This window comes from Sciurus vulgaris, assembly GCF_902686455.1.
Source record: "Sciurus vulgaris genome assembly, chromosome: 2".
Taxonomy (NCBI): domain Eukaryota; kingdom Metazoa; phylum Chordata; class Mammalia; order Rodentia; family Sciuridae; genus Sciurus; species Sciurus vulgaris.
Genome location: NC_136462.1, coordinates 67,474,619 through 67,485,022, shown reverse-complemented (window position 1 = coordinate 67,485,022; position 10,404 = coordinate 67,474,619). Strand labels below are relative to the sequence as shown.

General features: G+C 39.1%; 1 long non-coding RNA gene across 3 annotated transcripts in view; it reads right to left on the bottom strand.

Moving 5' to 3' along the window:
• LOC306649561 overlaps positions 1–8,124 on the bottom strand; it is a 45,773-nt gene extending 37,649 nt beyond the window's left edge. For all 3 annotated transcript variants that reach the window (XR_013760653.1, XR_013760654.1, XR_013760655.1), the window contains exon 1: positions 7,858–8,124. This is a non-coding gene — a long non-coding RNA (uncharacterized lncRNA). The remainder of the gene's footprint in view (positions 1–7,857) is intronic.
• Positions 8,125–10,404: the final 2,280 nt, after the last annotated feature.

Genomic DNA, 10,404 nt, shown 5'->3' with positions numbered 1-10,404 from the left:
CCCAGAGACACATTGGGACCTTAACTGTAGAAAGATTTACCCAGAGCATTAGCAAGTAGATCTATGGAAGTACAACAGCCATGGCTGTGTGGTCCCTCTGTGGCCATGGGCCTCAATAAGGACAATAAGGTAATCAAGAGCATAAGCAAGCCAAGGCATAGCTGTAACCACGGGCACTTTACCAAGCACACCACATTCATGCAGGACATGATCCAAGAGGTGTGTGGCTTTGTCCTGTGTGAGTAGTAAACTATGGAGCTGCTCAAGTTCTCCAAAGATTAAACAGGTCTACAAGTTCATCAAGAAAAGTGGGAGCTGGGCACAGTGGCACACACCTGTAACCCCAGTGACTTGGCAGAAGGCGGGCTGAATCAAGAGGATTGCAAGTTCAAGGCCTACCTCAGTAACTTAGCAAGAATGGTCTCAAAATAAAAAATAAAAAGGACTGGGGATGTAGCTCAGAGGCAAAATACCCCTGGGTCCAATCCCCTGTACCACAAAAGAGAAGAGTGAGACACACATCCATGCAAAGAAGAGAGAGGAACTAAGTAATGTCCTGACTGCCAAGGAGGACTAAGAGGCCCTCTCTCCTCTGTATATAATAAAACCTTTACAGAAAAAAGCAGGGGAGGGAAGTGGAAGGGAGGACACTGGTACTGTAGAACTACATATCCCTCAGTATAACTAACCAGTGTGGAATTCCTAGGCCTCATAGTAGATCAGAACATCAAGGATGATCATCCTCGTCTGGAAACACTATTTCCAGCCTAACAGCCCTAAGCATAAATGTGTAATCTCACCCACTCAACTGTCTCATATTAGTATGTGAACTTGGAAAGTCTATGAGCACCCTTTATCTATAAAACATGACACCTACCAACTGAGGCTATTTTCTGTGTGTAAAGCACTTGCATATAATAGTTCTCAAAAACACAGTTATTACAATTTTAATATAATTTTTATTTGTTCTTTTCAGATATACATACAATAGAGTATATTTTGACATATTATACATACACGGAATATAACTTATTCTAATTAGGATCCCATTTTTGTGGTTGTACATGATATGGAGTTATACTGGTCATGTATTGTTGGGGGCTGTGCCATGTTGAGGACGCCAGAATGGTGCCTGATCACATCGGCAGCAAGGAGGTTAATTGACATAAGCACACTCAGGTGATTTATCGACCACGCACACAGTGTATGCGCATGTGTTCTCAAGCACTCCTAATTGTGCCTGCTCGCACATCTAGCGTCTGGCCTAATCTTTGTGTAAGAGGCGTGGCCCTGCTCTCCGCCTCCTGGAGGTGATATAAGAGTAGGCGGCGCGAGACAGCGCGACACACACAGCAGCAGCCAGAAGAAAGGAAAAACGCACGGCAGCAGCCAGAAGAAAGAAGAACACAGCAGCTAGCTGATAGAAGCAGCGAGTAGGGGCAGTGTCAGAAGGCAGATCGCAGAACGGAGAACTGAGACGCATCACTAAAGCACCTTAGGTAGACGTACCCTTAGTTCACAGGATGCAGGACGCACCAGTAAGAAGCAGCAGACCTTAAGTGAGGCGTAGCAAGTCTCCTTCCTCTAAGCTCTAATCAAAGCCTGTCCTTCTCTCAAAGTCTCTCTTAAGCAAAGTCTCTCTCTCTCTCTCCTCTCAAAGCAAGTAAACCTCATTTCCTCTATCCTCTATAAACAAACAAGCAAGAAAGCAGTGCACTAAAGAGAGAGGTGACTCAGTTTCCAGTCCACCACCCTTAAGACCCATGCAAGTTGTTGCTGCAAGCAGTGACAAATATCCATGGATTTTGTACCGCAAAGAGCCAGCAACAATGTATTCATATATGAACAAAGGAAAGTTATGTCTGATTCATTCTACTGTCTTTCTTATATCCATTCCCCCTCCCTTCTCTTCAGTCCCCTTTGTCTAATCCAATGAACTTCTGTTCTTATTGTATGTAACATCCAAGTATCAGAGAGAACATTCACCCTTCGTTGTTGTTGTTTTTTTTAAACTAGGCATTCTGTGATTATCAGTGCAACTAAATACATATTTAGCTTTCAATATGTTTACTGGATATTTTCTATCTCTTCTTTTGTGACTTATCTGTAACCCATTTGATAGCATAACCAATCTTGACCTGAAGTCAGTTGTCAGCAAAACATTTCCTGAACTGATGTGAAGCTATTTTTAATTTTATTTACCCCATTTAGAATGAACATTCATACATTTGAAAGAATGTACAAACTAAAAATGTATTTGATTTAACTGCATGCTGCCCTGAGACTCAATGGGAATGTTAACTATGTATAATTTGCCCTTTTAAAGTCCCACAAGAAATCTGAATTCTGAAGTATTTATTGTCCCAAGGGTTTTTGGGAAGGATTTATAGAACTCTATTTCTTATTGATTTCTAAAACTTTTTTGTAGGTTAAAAAAGTGAGCACTTTCTCAGAATATCTTGCCGGTTTTTCTCCATTTTGACATTTTCTAACCTTAAAGTATTAATGGTTTTTAAATTATTAATTAATTCATGTTCACTGCAAAAAAATCATAAATAGATTATAACAGTGGTTTTAAGTCCTTTTCAAGTTAATGATGTCTTTGATAATCTGACTGATGGTATAGAAAATCTCCCATAATATTTACTTATAGTTTTACATATAATTTCAGGATCCTTATAGGTTCAAACACCAGATTAAGAATCTCTACTTTGAATGAAATTGAACCCCTATCTCCCTCCCTGCACAAAACTCAACTCAAAGTGGATTAAGGTGGGGCTGGGGTTGTAGCTTAGTTGTGAGCAAGCGTGCCTTGCACGTATGAGGCACTGGGTTTAATTCTCAGCACCACATACAAATAAGTAAAGAAAATAAAGGTATTGTGTCCATCTACAAATAAAAGAAAAATTTTTAAAAAGTGGATTAAAGACCTAGGCATTAGACCAGAGACCCTACTAGAAGAAAATGTAGGCCCAACCCTCCATCATGTCGGCTAAGGAACCAACTTCCTCAACAAGAAATGCCTACCAACTGAGGCTACTTTCTGTGTGTAAAACACTTGCATATAATAGTTCTCAACAACACATAGTTATTACAATTTTAATATTATAACTTTTATTTGTTCTTTTTAGATATACATGACAGTAGAGTGTATATCTGAAAGACTCCTAAAGCACAAGAAGTAAAATCAAGAATCAATAAATGAGATGGCAAATTAACAAGCTTCTTCACAGCAAAGGACTCAAGAGAGACTCAAGAACTAGAAGAGAGAACCTACAGAATGGAAGAAAATCTTTGCCACCTGCTCCTCAGATAGAGCATTAATCTCCAGGATATATAAAGAACCCAAAAAGCTTAACACCAAAAGAACGAATAATCCAATCAATAAATGGGCAAAGGAACTGGGCAGGCACTTCACAGAAGGAGAAATATGAATCGTCAACAAATGGATGAAAAAATGTTCAACATCTCTAGCAATTAGAGAAATGCAAATTAAAACCACACTGAGATGTCCATCTCACTCCAGTCAGAATGGCAATTATCAAGAATACAACTAACCATAAATGTTGGCAAGGATGTGGGGAAAAAAGTTCACTCATACATTTCTGGTGGGACTGCAAATTGGTGCAACCACTCTGCAAAGTGGTGTGGAGATTCCTGTTATCCCAAAGGATTTAAAATCAGCATACTATAGTGACACAGCCACATCAATGTTTATAGCTGCTCAATCACAGTAGCTAAACTATGGAACCAACCTAGGTGCTCTTCAACAGATGAATGGATAAAGAAAATGTGGTATATATAAACAATGAAATACTACTCAGGCATAGAGAAGAATGAAATTATGGCATTTGCCAGTTAATGGATGGAACTGGAGAATATCATGCTAAATGAAATAAGCCAATTCCAAAAAAACAAAGGCCAAATGTTCTCTCTGATATGTGGATGCTGACACACAATGAGAGGGTTAGGAAGGAAGAATAGAAGTTCAATGGATTAGACAAAAGGGAATGAAGGGAATGGAGGGGGGAAGGAAATAGGAAAGACAGTAGAATGAATCAGACATAACTTTCCTCTGTTCATACACAACTAGTGTAATGCTACATCATGTTTAATCACAAGAATGGGATCCTAATTAGAATAAGTTATACTTCATGTGTGTATATGTCAAAATACACTCTACTGTCACGTATATCTAAAAAAACAAATTAAAAAATAAAATAATAACCTCCACTTTAAATTTCTTCCTAGGAAATTTCACCCCTTCCTTTGACTTTAGTTATCATCTACCTATGACTCCAAACATATGTGTGTGCATTTTAAAAATATACATTTTTAAATAATGTATACTTATATATAAAGATAAACAGATACTATAGATATAGATATGTAGATAAATATTTTAAGCCCAGATCCATTTTCCAATTATCATATCTCTATATTCTGACTACATCACTGGAACATTTCTATAACATCAAACCCAACATATCAAAAACTGAAATCGTTTTCTCTTATGTAAAACCTGCTCATCTATTTATATTAATTCTTATTGAATGGAATCACTAGCCACTCAACTGGATCAGCCAAGGATCTGGGCAGCAACCAAGACTTTAATCTCTCATATCCTTGCTCTTAATTTTATCCACTTCTCATTTCCATTGCACCAAACTTAATGTAAGTGACTGTGATGGTTAATTTTATGTCAACAAGACTTGGGCCACAGGGTGTCCAGATATTGGGTCAAATACTATTCTAGGTGCTTCTGGGTGAGACTAATATTTAAACTGGTAGACTGAGTAAAGCAGACGCCCTCTCTAATGTGGTTGGGCCTCACCTGAAATCAAGTGAAGTGAACAAAAGAATGACCCACCCCAAATAAGAGAGAATTCCCCTACTGGCAGCCTTTAAACTTGAATGGAACATCAGCCCTTCCTGTGTGATGACCTTCAAACTGATACGTTGACTTTTCCTGAATCTATAGATTTCTAGCCATCAGACTTGAAATGGGACATTGGCTCTGCAGATTTTAGACTTGCCATCCTCTAGAGTCATATGAGTTAATTTCACATAGTAAATCTCTTTATATATATACATGTGTGTATATATGTGTACATGTATACTTGTATGCACATGTAAGTATACATATCTCCTTTTGGCTGTTTCTCTGAAGAAACTTGACTAATATACCTATCACACATTGCCTAAATTATTCTAATTACCTCCTAAACATTTTTCCTACCAGAACTTTTATTCCCTCCAATCCATCTTTCACACTATAACCAGGGAGGTCTTTCTAAAATGCAAATTTGAAGCAGGTTTGATGGCATAAACCTGGATTCCCAACTACTGCAGAGGTTGAGACAGGAAGATTGCAAGTTCAAGAACATACTGAATAATTTAGCAAGGCCCTGTCTCAAAATACACTTTTTTTCAAAAGGCTGGAGATATAGCTCAGTGGTACAGCACACCTGAGTTCAATTCCCAGTACTGAAAAAATAAAAAACACAAATCCAGTATCACTCCCTCACTTAAAACTCTTCAATGAGTCCCTATTGCTCTTAGGATAAAGTCTGTACTCCTTAATGTGGCTTACAATGTCCTTTATAATCTACAACCTACTTGTTACATGATCTTCCCCATAATTGATCCTTTTTCCCTAGTACCTGGATTAGTGATTGTCACCATTTACCAACTTGTTCAAACCTACAAACCTTGACTCTACCCTTCTCTTCTCACTCTTTATCTAATTAGTCATCATATCCTATTTCTACCCTCAGTACCACCACGTGGTCCAACACACGAACGATCTTTTCTCACCTAGACTGCTAAACTAGCCTTCCCACACTGAGGAAGAAGCAAAACATGATCCTCATAAATAGCTTGATCAACATGTTCAATTTTGTACTGTATAATGTGTAAGAACATCTGATACACTCTTGAAATTCCCACTGAATTTTTAAGAATTGTGGAAACTGTAGGATTTCCAACTAAACTAGAGGAAAACACAAGATCAAGGCATTTTTATAAACCCAAAGATTGAAAAGAACCAAAGTGAGAAGACAGAAAAATCATGTTTTAATTAAACTATGGTGCTATTTTATTCAAGATAAATTCAATAAAGAACTGTGAAGGGCCTGAGATTTTATCCTGTTCACAAGATGACTAATCAGCCTACTAACTATTCCATGGATGCTGTCAGAAGATGTAAGATTCCAGGGTCAGAGATGAAAGTTGTTATTGCCTTCAGCAACAGCAGGAACTGGAATAGAATATTAACAATTTCTTGTTCTGGTCCCTCGAGCTCTGACTCCCACAGGGTTGCACAGAGGACCTAGATGACATCTACACATACGAAGAGTTACATTGTAAGAAATAGCCCCCAAACTTAGAAAACCCTACTATCAAGGAACAGTAAGCATGCCTACACTTTGTTCCAGAAGTAGACATTACATCTTCCAAGATTCTAAACAAACCTGCCCCTTGCCCTGGAAGGAAACACTATTTCTTTCTGCCAATGATGTTCCCTATACAAATATCCTTAAAAAGGCAGTCTGGAACAAATACAATCAGTGCCCACTGCACACAAGAAATATGTGGAATATGAGAGGCTCATGGAGAACTATCTCCCAACACCACGAACAATTTCCCAACAATATCCACAAGATTGTGTGATTTCTACTACTGTGTAGTTTCTACAGTCTTTGCTTTTGGAAAATTTTCTCATGATTATATTACTCCCATCAGCCACTGTAATTAATCTGACCAACAGAGGGTTGCACCAAATCAATAAGTCTCACACAACATTTAATTAAGGCTACCACCAATAAAACTCTATAGAGCAAGATGAGGCCATATTGCAGAGTCCGGGACCCAGCCAATTTAACAATCCCACACACCACTGGGGTCTATTTAGAAGTCCAAGTAGCTTTCTCTTTAAAGTTCTATATTGACCTTTTCATTTGACTTGAGTCATTAATCCAGGCACAGCGAGATATATCAGAGATTGCACAGATGTCACCTGAAGAGGAAGTCTGAGGCATTCTTTCATCCATAACAACCCTGGTTAGTAAGCTGAAATTGACCTTAATCTTTCCAGAGCCAAGGTAGTGTCACTTATAACTTCAGTTAAATTTTACTACCTTTCCTAACTGGAGAACTTCTATTTCAAGAATAACTGCCCAGGAAGCATACATAAATAATGAATCCATTATCATTCTGGGGACATCCCTCCAGCAATGAAGAAATTTCAAAGCCTCACTTGGGAAAAAAAAAAAAATTCTCTTCTCATCTGAAGGCCACATGATCTTTTCCTTAAAGATTTGAAAGTCTGTCATGTTTGCTCATAAGGGTGTTATCAGAAGAGACAGGTTAACTCTTGGCTTCTACACAGGAAATAAAGTCCTGAGGGCACACATGGCATCCTGAAAAGAAAACATTGTTTATAATGCTCAGCCTCCCCAAGTAGTACATATTCATTCAAAGAGCAGAGGTGACAGTTCCTTGCCTGTACTCCAGGCAAGCTGGTGAGTCTTAGGACTCCTAGTTCAGTTTGAAAACTTCCGAGTCTAGTCCCTGATTTTGAAGGGATTGCCTAAGAGTTGTCTGTCCAAACTATTCTATTTGTCTTTGCCATCAGATTGGTGGTACTCGTTCAACCCATAGAAGGACTAAGCAATAGCTATGGGAATGGAGATGTGTAAGACATCTGGCAGTATTAACCAGTGTTTTACATGGAAAATATGGAAGCTGAGTTGTCTACTGCTTTTTCTGGTAGAGTATTTGCTAAGGTGAAGGGAAATGACAATCAAAATCATGGATGGAACCATCTGGAAAGAAAGGCAGATTCAGCAGTTTTACCATTTGAGGTGTTTGCAACATTTTAGGAGTTGTACCTAGGCATCTTCCTTCCTGAAGAAGAATCCAAGTATGACACTGAAAGACAAAAGATTGTTAGAGATCCTTCCTCCCAACTCCAGGCATCTCGGGTGTTCTCGCCATGAAGCCAGTTTGCCCCATTTCAGAAACTATAAATCACCTTTTCCTAATCATCTTACTCCAGACCTTTCATCCCAGAGTCAGGTGCAAAATAGATAAGCTAGTTTTATAAAACTTAGAGAATCATTATGCTACTACCCACTTTGGCCTGCATGAACCACTGGGCAGTTTACAAAGCAGTGTACTCACCAAGTAGTGATTGGTCTCATGATATTGGGTCATACAAATCCAACAAAATTCCAGGTGGCTGAATCTGAATTTGAGTGTGAAATTCTTGGGCCCCTTTTGACTAGACTTCCAATCCACTGGTCTGAGGATGCCCTTACTGAATTGAAAAGCATCATGCCCAGGAATGATCAGGGAGAAACCCCAAATTTTGAAATAGCAATAGGACATCCTGATCATTAACCAGGAAATGGCTAAGAAAAGATGGTCCCTTTTCAAGCACATATCATAACCAAACTACATTATTAAGGACCAGAAAGAGATGAGATCTACAAACAGAAATCTATTTGAAAAAAAAAAAAATCTATTTGATTTCAGGAACAGTGGCACACACCTATAATCCCAGTAACTCAGGAGGCTGAGGCAGGAGGGTTGCCAAGTTCCAAGCCAGCCTAGAAAATGTAGTGAGAACTTATCTCAAAAAAATATATAAAAAGGGTTAGGGATGTAGCTCAGTGGTAGAGTGCCCTGGGTTTAATTTCCAGGGATGGAAGGAAGAGAAAATTTGATTTTTTTTTTTTTTTTTTTTTTTCAGTACAAGGGTTACTTAAGGGCTACAATAGTATGACTGGAATCTACTGCAGTCTGGAACAGCAATATTATAACCTGAAAAAGTGTCAACAGCAGTGAGGCACAAAGAATTCTACTGAGAGGTCAAAGGACTGATATATCATTTTGCTGATAGCACAGTGTAAGGAAATGGAGGTGATGGCTCTCTACCTGACATATATCACCACCACACCCTCTTCCACACTCACACACATGGCAACACTTTCACAGGTCTGGTGTATAGGTTGCCTCTGCTTCACAAATTGGGTCCTTTGGGCCACACCTACAATGGTAGACGGGTTGCTATGTCTAGTGGGATGATGGATCTAGGCAGTAATGATGGCAATCTGACTAGTACAGCTTATCAGTAGCCAGTGCCAGAGAACTGGTCCTTCCTGTGGGCGTCTGCATGAGTGACAAACAGTTTAATTAACTGTAATTTTTTTTTTTTTTATCACATTTCATGACTCTAAAGAAAGGTGTCTTTAACCTACCAGTCTGAAACCAAAATCCTAGACCATAGGCTATAGCCCCGCAGTCAGTAAAAATATAACAAGCTTTTTGCAAAAGGAATATTGGTCAGGGCTATGAGAACAGTCTCAAGTTCTGCACAGTGAACAGAGCAACAATGCCCACACTTGATTCTGCTAACATAGCACTGAAGCTGAGCAGTGGCTACAGTTCAGTGGATAACATCAGGGTTAAGTTTCTGAACTACCCGTAAACTGGCATTTATGGTCATCTTTATGAATTGAAGTCCCCAATGAACCAGCAATTTTGCCTCAGGCAGCAGAATAAGCAATGAAATGTCCCCAGTGGAACAGTGGCCACTTTTTCATGTAAAACTGAGATGCTGCTAGAGCCAGATCAGCTATATTCTTGAATATGACATTTCTATTTAACAATGACATTTATCGGCCCTTGCCCACCTTGTCTTTGAGTCCAGTTGACCCCCCACACACACACCCAAAATGGGACTATCATACCAGTGACAAGACCTCTATGCATCAGTTTGGAGAAGAGCCCAGAGGCAAACTAATAACTGCTTTTCAAAAGGGGGATATCTGAAATCTATGTAAGAGGGACAAGAAGCCCAAAACTTCAAAGGGTACCTCTAGAATAGAGGATGCTTCTTTTTTGCCAGCAAGATGGTTAAGTCATTAGTCAAACAAAGACTTGTAGCTCAAAGGAGTTGTTTCAGTTGTTGGGACCCAAAGGTACAAACATTTCTCTATGTACATCTCTTCCCAATTATGAGGATCATCTCTGGCACTTAACAATCATTTGAAGCATAGGCATGTAAAACAAATACCAATTATGCATTCATGTGAAAACTATAGTACATTAAGGGCCTCAGGCAAAAAGGTCATATTAATTTCCCCCTACCACTGCAATTTTTGCCCAAATCCAATCAATTGAATGCAGGTGCCCCATCATTCAAGAGGGAAAGCTAGTGCTTTGTAGAGCTATATCAACAGAGCCATAAACTTGAATCTCTCCCCTTTGCAAAAGTTCTCCAGCACCCTTGAGCAGGTGTGTATTGGGTCTCATTTGTAATCATCTCTCTCCTTAATGAAACTCAGGTTAGGGTAGAAGGCAAGGGAGAGATGGGGTGGGGGAGGGAATAGAGGAAAA